A 13,001-nucleotide genomic window follows, 5' to 3' on the forward strand; every position below is an offset into this window, starting at 1 on the left:
ATATGGATACTAACAGAATAAGTAAAATAGCAGTTGTCAGTCTCTCAATCTTTACAACCCTTCTTCCACCTCCTATTTGACCAGAGCCTTGTCATCTCTAGTATCAATATTCTTTTCTTTTTGCAAAGATAGAGAGAAGAAAAGGAAGAAGGGCGAGCGAGAAGGAGACAGAGAAAGACAATGAATCAGAGAATCCATGGAGTAGTAAAGGCAACGGGGCTTTGTGGATCCCAGAATTCTTTGTGATCATTTTGGTTTCTACTTGCATTGGGTTTTCCTATGGGTTTATCTTCCCTTTCAGAAGCAGAAAAGGAAAATATTAAGAAAGTATGTGTACTCATCATGTTCTCCTGTGGCGCCTTAATTTACAGGACATTCTGGAACCCCCTTTCATATAAAACACTGGCCCAGATGTGGTCTTCTGTATGAAAGTCAAAAGAATCTAGGAATATTTTAAATTAGGAAAAGAAAACTCTATCAGCTCCTTCACCCCCACACCAAAAAGGTTCTGACATATGAGATTTTGGTTTCTCTAATGCTTAGAGTTAGTTCAATTTTGTAATTCCAAATTCAAAAACAAGAAAAATATTAGATTGGTTGAGGTGCATTTGTTAATTCTGTAATTCTTTATATTTTATAGAAATCCATTCTACATTCTTAAAATATACTGGCATACAGCTAAAAATAATTAATGCTTCAGCATTGTACTAGTCATATCTTCCTTCTCTCTTAAGACAAGATTTTTCATACTTATTTACTTTTCATTGCAGTGTACTTTTATGATACTATTATTTTGGGATAAAGCATTCAGATATGATTCCTCAACAGGAATTCCAATACCAAAAATATTAAATTAAATTAAAATTTAAAAGTTTTTTAAAAAGGGAATTCCAATACCATGGTTTTAAAGCCAAAAGCATATTTTGGTTATATATACATATGAATGCATTTGGTTTTGGAGTTTTCATTCTGCATTTATAGAAAACTAACACGGTATTCTCCCAGGGAACAGAGAATGATTAAAACCTTTATATATTAATTCACCATTAAAACATATTTATTATGTGTGACTGTGTACCCAGAGATAAGCAAGTCAGTTCTTATTTTCAAGGAGCATACAGTTTATAGGGAAAAGAGGCAAGAAATTTAATTTCTTGCTATTCAAAATGTGCTCTAATGGCCAGCACATGTGCATCATCTGGGAGCTTGTTAACACTGTAGGATTTCTGGACATACCCTAGACATACTGATTCATAACATACATTTTCACAAAATCCCCGGGTAATCTCTATGCATATTAGAGTTTGAGAAACATCACTTTGATTGGAACCTAAGTGGGGTTACTGTCCTAACACCTAGAAGAAACATGGAGATGGACGAGTTTGAAGATGGGAAGGTGGCGTGATGGGATGGAAGGATCCCAGTACCTGCATTTTGTTCTTCAAACAGAGGACAGATTGCCAGTCAGGCACCTTTTACTAGCATAAAAATAAATGTTTTAAAAGGAATATTTGTTTTGAATGTTTTTGGTTTACATATTATTTGGAAAAACAGTCATATTACTGTTGACAATATGTCAGTTTGACAGAAATATGATTGTATAAATCCACATCAAAAGATTTATTTTTTTTAATTTTATCCATCTTACGGTTTGCTGAAAAATAAGCGACCATGGTGGCTTTTAAGAATAGCTTTGTCAGTGGGGCGCCTGGGTGGCTCAGTTGGTTAAGCGACTGCCTTCGGCTCAGGTCATGATCCTGGAGTCCCGGGATCGAGTCCCGCATCGGGTTCCCTGCTCAGCAAGGAGTCTGCTTCTCCCTCTGACCCTCCCCTGTCTCATTCTCTCTCTGTCATTCTCTCTCTCTCTCAAAAATAAATAAAATTAAAAAAAAAGAATGGCTTTGTCAGTTACTGCAGTTCTTCAGTTATGAGTGCAATGACAACATAGGAAACTTTTCTGCCTCAAGATCTCAGCCCAGAACACAGCAGTAGAACCAGTTCACATAGAGATGATCATTTGGAAACTGAGACATTTAAATTCATTTTCATGTTGTTTGCAAAGCTTCAAATAGATACGGGAACAAAGATCATGGCAACCTATTTTGATCAACTCTCTTTGTGCACATCAGTACCTCAGCTTCTTTCCATTGTCTCCTCCATTCAGGACACAATGAATATGTTTTCTATGGCCAGGACAGAGTCTTTCAGGGAACACATCATTTTCTCTGCTTCCCTTTTACATGTTATATTAGTGTGTTTGAATGTCACCTCTTTCACATGAAAGACCAAATAAGGGATACCTTCTGAAATATTTTTCTGAATGTGACTATGTGTGTATATATGTGTGTATATATTTACATATACATACATATATATAAATGACATGCAAGAATCATATATAAGGACTGTCAAAAACATATAGCATATTAATGCAGGATTCCATGAGTAAGACACAGATACAACAGTAAAAAATAAACCCTCAATTTTTCAAGGCATGTGGAGCTTTTAAATGATTTTAGAGTAATTCTTATTAACACTTACCTTGTGTTATATCTCAAAAGGCAAAGATATTTTGTGATATAATACTTATTACCTAGAGTCAAATTAGGAAAATAAAACGTAGTTACAAAGGAAAAAGCCCTATTTCTGGAACTTGATCCAGTTATTTTATTTATAATTATTTGATTTCATTAGGCATAGACATTTTCAACTTTTGTATGTCTTCTTACTCTTCATATACCAGTTTTCAGCTCTCTAATCATAGTTAGATTATAATTTACTATCATTGTTTATGTTTCATACCAGCTCATTGGGGTTCTCTTCCTAAAATGAAAAAATTCAGGAGGAAATGCTTGGACACAAAAACTGACTTTATAAATTAAAAAAGAAAATGAGTTTTTATATACTATATAAAACTATCTTACAAAGGCCCCAATTGCTTTTCCCAGTAAGTTTTAAGTGTCTCATGTATTTCTAAATATCCAGTCCAATTAATTCCCTTCTGAATTACAATCCCATTAGGAACACTTTATAGGATTATTGCAAACAGTAGTTTCATTGTAAATATATGATTAGAGTTATTTAGAATATACAATAGCCTTCATAAATCCTCTTCTGCAACTGCCAGTGATAAATTTGTTAAACTTAAAATCTTTCTATTTATATCTAGCTAAGAATTGATGCTTGTCCAACTGGGGTCTAGCCAGCAAAACATAATCCACTTCAATACTTTACAAGAAAGCAAACTTAATGCAGGGAATCAATTGCACAGGTGATAGAATAGCTGAGAACAATAACTGGTAACAATAGGGATAGAGTAATTTACAGATTAACACCATCAGGAATTTGGGGGAATCAAAGAAAGGAAACTGGAAGACTGGACCCGGGATCTGTGTGCCTCTCAGGCTGGATGACAGAACCATGGTGGGCCTGATGGTGGCAGCTGGAGTCACAGAAGAGACAAGTCACTACCATTGAAAGTGCTTAATTAAGGAGAGGATATTCTAGCTGCCTCCCTTATCCTGCCCACCATCTCTCATCTTCACCTCCATGACCAACATAAACCGGAAGTCAGCTAGCATGTGAACCAAGAAAATCAGCCTTTAGGGCTAAGTCCTGCAAAATAATCTTCCAGGCTTTTACAAACAAATATAAAAACTAAAGTTTTAGAAGCAATTTGTGACAGTAAAGGTAGGAATGCACACATTGCCCTCAAACTTAGCCCTCCTGAGAAATCTAGCACCTACATTTTTCACTCATCAAAGAGGGCAGCGAATAGCAAAAGAAATCATGGCTGAAAGAGAATTATATTAATCAAAGCAATTTCTGGTAAAAGGAGGCATGGAGATCTCTATGCAAGTTATAGAAAGAAAGCTACACTTTTCAAACCACTGAATTGAAAACAAAGCTTCAAATAACTATATGATTTGACAAAGATACTTCAAATTGCTCAGGAAAATCTTTTCTTTACAGTAATGTTTCAGGCTATTTAAAACAGAATTTCAGTCGAGGAACTAAACAAAGATGCTAGGATTGGACATAGAAGACAGATGAGTTTGGCTGTTATCCATATAAGAATAGAAGCCAAAATTATGCTGACTATAAATGGAGCCAAGCGATGTCATATAGAATTGAAAACCATGTTGTGCCAAGGAAGATGTTAGTGTTTTTCAATTTTCAGGTTTACTAAGGATCATAAGTTGTTTGATTTCTTAATCTAGTTTACATATCCTAAATATCACTGCAACATGCAAGTCCCCTCCCCCCCCAACTTGTTTTTTAAATTCTAGATTTGACAGTTTGGTCTAGATTCCAAGCCTAACTAGATGGGTGTTATTTTGGTTCATTCAGATATATCTTACCAATTTGTTTTGCATGATTTATCAGAGGCTATTAACTCTTTGGAGTAAAGATAATAATTTAAAATTATGTATAGCTCTTGCTTAGACTAGCAACTGAGTCCATCATGCCCTCGAAGGAGATATACCGGGACTTTACTGGAGGTGAAAGTTTCAAAGGATGTTTTCTTGCTTTCTCTTCCTTGTGCCCTGTAACTAAGATAAAGAACAAGGATCATCTTTGCTTAGCATAATGATGTAGAGCAACCAGACCAAAGAAATATGTGGTGAAATCATTTGCAAGCATGGAATTTGTGAGCATATTTTTGAACATGTTCAAAAGCTCATGTGCACATGTATATTTATACAATTGGGGCCTGTTAACATTTCCTAATACTTTAAATCTCTGAAGTGATTATTATAATATTTGGTATCCTCAGATAAGGATGAAGTTTAACTGGAAAAGGAATTTTTCATAAACCTTTTAAAGGTTGCCATTATTTTCTTTGTAAATCTACAGATGATAGCTAAAATAATCAAAATCTTCCAGAAGATAAACCTCATAGTGTTAAATGGCATTTGTATATTTGTACCACTACTTTGTTTCAGAAAGGACTTCCAGAGAGTTGTAAAGGTATAGAACATGATACAAAGTAGCACAAGCTAAAGAGTAGCATAACAAAAACTAAGTGGGATTAGAAAAATATGTGTGTGGGTGCGTGTGTGTACTGTGGTTTGTTTTTATTGTTAACAGGATGCAAAACAACCCAAGCAGTGCCATTAAATGTTCAAGTTATATAAGGCAGTGATAATGATAATAATATATGCCAACATATTTTATAAATATTATAGAATAATACACATGAAATATTATTATAATTATTTCATCTGAGCCTATAAACACCCAGAAGAAAGAAAAACATATTGGATTCAATTATTTGTTTCAATGTTTTAAAATCAGAAAATCTGTAACATTTTTCTTAAAATAGACCTTTAAATATCATTTTACTCTTCCCCAACTCTGTCGTTAACAAGACTTTCTTACGATAATCACATTTTCATTGAATTAAAGGTACTTTTCAGTGATTTGGTCACCCAATTCAGGAACCTGGAATCCACCTCAAAGCCTTAAGTCACCATCTGAATCATATCTCCTAATCTCTGCTGCATATCAACTGTCAGGTGTCTAAACTGCATCAGTCTGCATTCCTGAATCTCTCAGACAGCCTGCTTCTTCTGCATGTGCTTCCAGACCTCAGAATATTGCTGGTAAGATCTGTGGTCCTAGTTTCTTGTCTTGCTTCTCTTCTCTCTCATCCTGTACATCATTTACACATCAGTTTTCCCAGTTCTCCCTTATTGCAGCTTCTCAGTTCCTTCTGAATCTGCTTTGGGTCAACTGTGTGAACAGACACCTCTGCATTTGACCACTCCCTGTTACCCCACCTGGTTGAGCTGCTCTAATTTCTCACGTTTGCCCTCATCCCTCCAGACCCACTCAGGATTTTAGTACATATTTCCTCTCATCTCCTTCTAATTAGGATATTCTATTCTATTCCTCTTCCTTTTTCTATCAGAGTCCTTTCCAAAGTAACCACAACAGCCCTACCATAGTAACTTCCAAATTATGGGAAAAACGAAAAGCATCTTCAAAAACAAGCTTTTTAGCCATTCATGCATTTACTTTCTCTGCTCTGCAAACACAACCACTGCCTTGTGGAGCTCATAGTCTGGCAGTGCAAGAAATAATTAGTTTTGATATGATATATTAAGTTTTAGGATGGAAGAATGTCTCAAATACTACAGGAGCCCAGAAGAATCTGGAGCAGGGGAGGAGCGTGAATAGTAACTTGAGGGATTTGTCTGTTCATAAATCCCTGTATATTGTATACAATATACAGGATGTATATTTTTCACTTCCATGGTGAGAAACAGAAAAGAAAAACAGTTCATATTTTCTAGTGCAATTCCCCCAGATGCCTTATATCGGGTTTCCCACAAAACAGCCCCTGAGGTAAGATTTAGGTGCAAGGTAAACTTTGGAGGTAAACCCAGGAAGCATGGTAATGGAATGGGAAGATGAGGCAGGGAAGGGAGGAAGGCCAATAAAAGGCCTGTTAATTAGCAGTTCACCATTGGGCTCAATCCTGATGGAGAGCAGGTTAAACATAAAGGCCATGTTAAATATAACCTCAGGTTTGCCCCACCAATGAGCAAGAGAGCTGGTTTACTGATAGAAATCTTCCGTTCCTCATTAGTTGGGAGTTGTTCCTGGGAGCAACTCCTGCCACTAAGAAGTGTCAAAAGAAAATCCTGAGGATCTTTTAACTGATTGACTTTGTCCTGTTTTTGCTATGATCTCTGAAGATTTTCTTTTTAAGAATAGCATGTGCTTTCTTCATAATAAGTGCTTGTTTTGCTAGCATTATCCTAAATTGGTACCATATTTTTGTAAGGAGATTCAGTAATGTGTTGCAAACAAATGCATGCCCTTTGACCCACATAAGTCTACCTCAAGATGCTTTTCCTTAGGCAATAATTATGAATATGTGCTAATATCTTTCTTATTTTACAGAAATATTAATTTTTGTAGAAATTTACAGAACACTTAAAAATATGTAGAAAAAGAAAGTTAGCAGCACTGCCACAGTGGAGTCATAAATAGTATTTATATTAAATATAAAGTATTTTTTAAGAGATTTATTTATTTATTTGAGAGAGACTTCCTCCTCGTCTTTCTCCATACTCCATTGTTAAAAATTTGTCTTCAAAATTTACTGACAGGGTTTCCCACAAGGACTATAGTCAAAAATCACTCAAATATGTCTATTTGGAGAGAAAGTTTGTGGCACACAAGTACCTCAAGGCTGTCCAAGTCCCAGAGCTTCTCCTGGAGTTCATACCCCCATTTTCATGTCCCCTGCATACCAATGCTAAAATGGCCACACTTAGCATCAGGTTTAGAGACATCTATACTCAGGCAGTCTTATTTCACACCTTCTACTCTTCCAATTTCCAATTTCCACTCTTACCTTTCCATTCAAGACTAATTATTTCATCTTTGCTCTGGTTCTCTTTCCTTTCTGCTTCCATTATGCTCTCTAATGAGCATTTGAATGTGCTAAGTCTCTCCCCTCTTAAAACAAAACAAAGTTCTCTCATATCCATGTTTTCTAATTACTGACCCACTGATTTTCAATTCACAACATAATGTTTTGACAGAGAGGACTCTATTTTCTCTACCTAATTCTCATCCCTCATTCACTCCTCAGCCCTCTGTAATCTGTCTGCTCCAGGGACCTATTCTCAGCAAGGCCACCAGCCATTCCCTCGTTTCAAAATTCAATCATAACTGATAGCATTTTTCATTGTTCTTGGCTGCCATGATGTCACAGTTCTTTTTTTGGTTTGTTTACTTGTTTTATTTTATTTGGTTTTATTTAGTTTGGGTTTTTGTTGCTGTTGTTGTTGTTGTTTTGTTTTCTGCATATCCTGGCTTCTAAATTCCCTCTGCGGCCTCTCCATGACCATATATTTTATGGTGTCTTCCTCTAGGTGCTCCTTACGTCTTGCTGCTCCAATGGATCTAAGCAAGGCCCTTTTATGTCTCATTCTACACACTTTACAATTACAAATTTCAACTCTTATTTATGTGTTAATGACTACAAAAGTCTATAACTTTATTCCACATGGTTCTTCTGAGCTCAATAAACACCTATTAATTCATTCAAAAAATTATTTAATGAGTGTCCACTATGTTGTTAAGCAAATTGCTACGATGTTAAAAACACGATGATGAGCAAGGATGAGCAAGGAACAAGAGCTTATATTTTGGTGGTGAATATAGACAATGAATAAATAAGCAAACAAATTTTAAAAAGTGATTTCTATTGTTATAAGGGCTAAACAGGGACTAAGAAACTAGCGTGATCAAATAACCAGGGAAAGGATGGTTTGTTTTGAGAAAGTAGCCTTGAAGCTGATAGGAGATGAAATCAGGCAAAAATGCCTGTTGAGGGGGTTCCAGGAAGTATAAATGCTTTGAGGCAGGAAAGAAGTTGACATGTTTGAGAAATAGAGATCAATGAGTCCAAATATTAAAATTAGGGTATGATAGGAGGTTGAAGTACCCTAGAGCCATAAAGGTCTTTGTAGCCCATCATCTAGAGTTTAGATTTATTTCAAAGGCAATGAGAAGCCCCTGAAGCATGTTTAGCAAGACAGATATACATTAATTTAAAAAAATACTTTCTATTTATTTTTTCTTTAAGTATTTTATTTATTTATTTGCCAGAGAGAGAGAGCGAGAAAGCACAAGCAGGGGGAGTGGCAGAGGGAGAGGAAAAAGCAGGCTCTCCCCGCTGAGCAGGGAGCCTGACACAGGGCTCAATCCCAGGACCCTGAGATCATGACCTGAGCCGAAGGCAGATGCTTAACCAACTGAGCCACCCAGGTGTCCCAAAATACTTTTTTTTTTATACATACATATATATATGTATGTTACATTTTCTATACCATTTGACAGTAAGTTACATAAATGATGGTCTTTTATTTCTAAATATCTTATTGAGTATTTTCTAAAATTAAGGATTTTGTTTTACATAGTCATAGGACAGTCATTCATTTTAGTAAATTTAACATTGATACATAACATTTTTCCTAATCTATTGTTGCTATTCTAGTTTTATGAATTTACCTATTAATGTCCTTTACAGCATTTCCTTATGCCAATACAGGGTCACATAATGCATTAGTTTTCAAATCTTTCAGTCTCCTTTATTCTAAAGGAGTCCTCTCTGACAATGAAATTTTTGAAGGACACAGTTCCACTTTTTAGTCAAACATTTCTCATGTTTGAGTTGTCTGATTCATGATTAGTTTCAAGTTTATGCATTCCTGGATGGAATACTGTACATCTATGTTGTATCCTTCACAGATTATTACAGACACACGATATCTATCTTCCCGTCAAGGTTGTCTGATTTCACTATCATTATAGTCACTAGCCTTTCCCTTGCTACTAAAAAATTGTGCAGATATATTTTAAGACCATGAAAATATTCAGCTCTTCATCAGAATTCACCTCCTCTAAATTTAGCCTAAATTGATAATTCCTGCTTATACCAGTGTTTACAGTGATGTTTACAAGACGATGGTTTTATAAACCCTAGCATTCCCTTTACATTTATTAGTCAGCATTTAGCATTCTACTATAAGCAAAAACCCTTGCCATGCCTTATTTATATATGCTGCAGGATATGTATTTTAAAGAATAATTTTGGTTGCTGTTTAGAGTATGGTTTAAGTGGGATAAGAGTGGAAGGGAAGGGAGATCAGTTACTTGGCTATGATGAGTTAAGGCAAAAGGTAAGATCTTAAATGAGATTAGTAGCAAATGAGCTAGGGATAAATGGATGAATTTGAAATAGGGTTGGAGTTCAAATAAACAAGATTGGTTTAGATAAATGGATGAGAGATAAGGAATCTTCCAGGTTTCAATCTTGAACAACAGGATGGTGTTGCCATTGGAAAAAATCAGGGGTTAAAGAAGCGTTGGGCAAAGATGAGATTGATTTCAAGTCTGCTAAATTTAAGGTGCGTCTCAGACATTGAAGTGGCCATGTTAGGTAGGCAGTTGCATTTTCTTTTTTTTGTAACTCAGGATTTTTTTCCTAGATTGGAGCTATATATTTAGAAGCCAAGATCATATAGAAGATACCTAATCATCGAGCGTTCACTTAGGAAGAGAAAGAGAAGAGAGTCTAGGATAGACCTGGGCTCATTAGGGTGGGTTTAGGAGAGGGAGCCAGTAAAGAAATATTAGAAGAGCATTCATTCAGTGAAGTAGGGAAAACCAGTAGAGTAATCCCTCATGGAAATGCAGAGAGGGGAATGCAATAGCCAACTGGGTGAAATATACTGAATTCTTCTGAAAGCTGTTGAAATATTCCTCTGGTTACATACCTATGTCCACTTGGATATCCCATAAGAATCTCCAAAAAGTTGAGTCATCCCTGAGTCCTTTTCACACCCATTTTTAATCTATCAAGAAATATACTTTTGAAATATATAACTGAATTTGACCACTTCTCACTACTTCCCCTGCTATTCTTCCCATCTAAGTCACCACTGTTATTCAACTGGCTAAATGTAATAGCTTCATAAAATGGTCTCCATCCTTATGCCTTGCCTCTCTTTGGTTATGCTCAATATAGAAGAGTCCAGTGAAAAAGATAGTTCAGCTTAGCCATTCATCAGCTCTTAGAATAAAAGGCACAGTATGTTTCTGACTTCATTTCCTATTGCTTTACCCCTCATTATCCAGCCACACTGGCTGTCCTGAAACATGCTAGGCAACACTTCACCTCAAAATTTTTTAAAAATCTACATACAGATGGCAAATAGACACATGAAAAGTTGTACAACATTGCTAGCCATTAGGGAATTACAAATTAAATGTGAGATACTTACTATACTCCTATAGAATGGTTAAATAAGTTACAGTGACAATACCAACTCCTGGCAAGGATGCAGAGAAACTGGATCACTTATACATTGCTGGAAGGAACATAAAATGGTACAGTTTGGCAGGTTTTTTGCTTGTTTTTATAAAACTATACAGGAGTCCAGCAATCGGTTCCTTGAGCATTAATTTCAGAGAAATAAAAACTTAGGTTCAAATGTCAAAATTATAAAGATGGAGAAGAGATTAGTGATTACAAGAGGTTAGAATGGGAAAGATGGCAGGAGGGAGGCCAGTGTGGTTATATAAAGGAAGCACAAGGGATCTTCATGGTAATAGAACTGTTCTACATCTTTACTGTGGAGGTATTTATACCTACACATGTGATAAAATTGCACAGAACTAGTTGTACACACACAAGTACATGTAAAATTGGGGAAATCTAAATAAGATCAATGCATTGTATTAATATCAATCTCCTAGTTGTGATATTGTACTATACTTTTACACAATGTTATGGGGGGGAGTGCAAATTGGGTAAAAGGTACATTGATCTGTATCATTTCTTACAACTTCATGTGAATCTACAATGATCTCAAATGTTTTTAAAGCTATAAAAATTATAAAATCTTTTATAATTTTGAAATATAATTGTATGCAGAGTACATGAATTATAAAGGTGCAGAAGAAGGTGAAAGTAATTCCTTCCTTACGCTATGCATAAAAATCAAATCTGGGTAATTTAAAGACCTAATGTTCAAAGCAAAACAGTAGAGCATTTAGAATATAATATATAAAACTATTTTAATAAACTTGGTGTTGGAAACCAGTTTTTATATAGGATACAAATTTTAAGATAAACACAGAAATAAATCTTACTACCTTAAGAAGTATTTATCAGAGCCGCCTTCTTGCTGGTCCCTCTCTGGATGCCATTCCCTACCATCTGCATGGCTGTCTTCCTCACCTTCTTTATCCAATGTTCACCCTCTCACTGCAGCTTTCCTTGGCTACCCTATGCAAAACTGTAATGCCTCCTGCCTGTTACCATTCACATTTCCCATCTTTCTTTCCTACTTTTTTTCCTCCTTAACATTCAACTCATTTAATATGGTGAACCTCTTTGAGGGCAGAAAATTTTGTCTTTTTTATTTTAATGCTATACTCCCAGCACTTAGTCCAATAGTAAGTGGCAGATAGTAAACACTAAATAAATATGAGCTAATGAAGAAATCTTCTTCTAAGCCTTCTCTGGCTCCTGTTTTCTCTTTCTCAAACAACCAGTGCTCAAACAGAAAACTATGTGCCATATTAGATGGTCCTCCCACCCACCCTTCACACTCAAGTCCTATAAATGTTTTGAACATGTTTCTATCCATATCCACTGATAAATTTTAGTTCAGGTTGCTGTCATCTCTGAACTAGCCTGCTGTAGCCACCTTCTGACCGGCCACTCCATTTTTTTCTCCTGTGTTATGATCCTTTCACGGCAGCCCAAATGGTATATATATAAATACCAGTTAAGGAACCATTTTTAATGCAGTGTCTCCCATTGTCCTCAGGATGAAATGCAAGTTCTTTTTTTTCTTTTTTAAGATTTTATTTATTTATTTGACAAAGAGAGGCACACAGAGAGAGGGAACACAAGCAGGGGGAGTGGGAGATGGAGAAGCAGGCTTCCCACAGAGCAGGGAGCCCGATGTGGGACTCGATCCCAGGACCCTGGGATCATAACCTGAGCCGAAGGCAGACACTTAACTGACTGAGCCACCCAGGCACCCCAAAATGCAAGTTCTTTAATGTGATTCCAAACCCTTCATTTCTCCATCCTCCAGTCTCATCTCTAGCCCAGTCCTGTAAAATTTCCTTCCCTCCACGTCCTCCCCCCACCCCAATACTATTCCTCATCTCCTTATCTTTGCACTTGGCTCATTTCTACTGTCTCTTCAGGTCTCAACCTGAATATTTCTTTCAGGCAGTCTTCCCATTCCCCTTGATATCCTGATTGAGTTCTTTCTCTCTCCCCCTGATAATGCTGCCCGAGCAACATGTACTTCCACCATGACACCTTATCACACAAAATTTAATTGCCTGGATACTTGTGTGTGTATATGTCCCGGGCCAGATGTAAAGAATATGATGGTAAAGACCATGACTGTCTTGGCCTTGATCCCAGAAGAATTTCTAGTGCTTTCCAAATT

This window comes from Callorhinus ursinus, unplaced genomic scaffold (genome assembly GCF_003265705.2).
Source record: "Callorhinus ursinus isolate GAN/ISIS: 27379988/994484 unplaced genomic scaffold, GSC_fseal_2.0 scaffold8, whole genome shotgun sequence".
Lineage (NCBI taxonomy): Eukaryota > Metazoa > Chordata > Mammalia > Carnivora > Otariidae > Callorhinus > Callorhinus ursinus.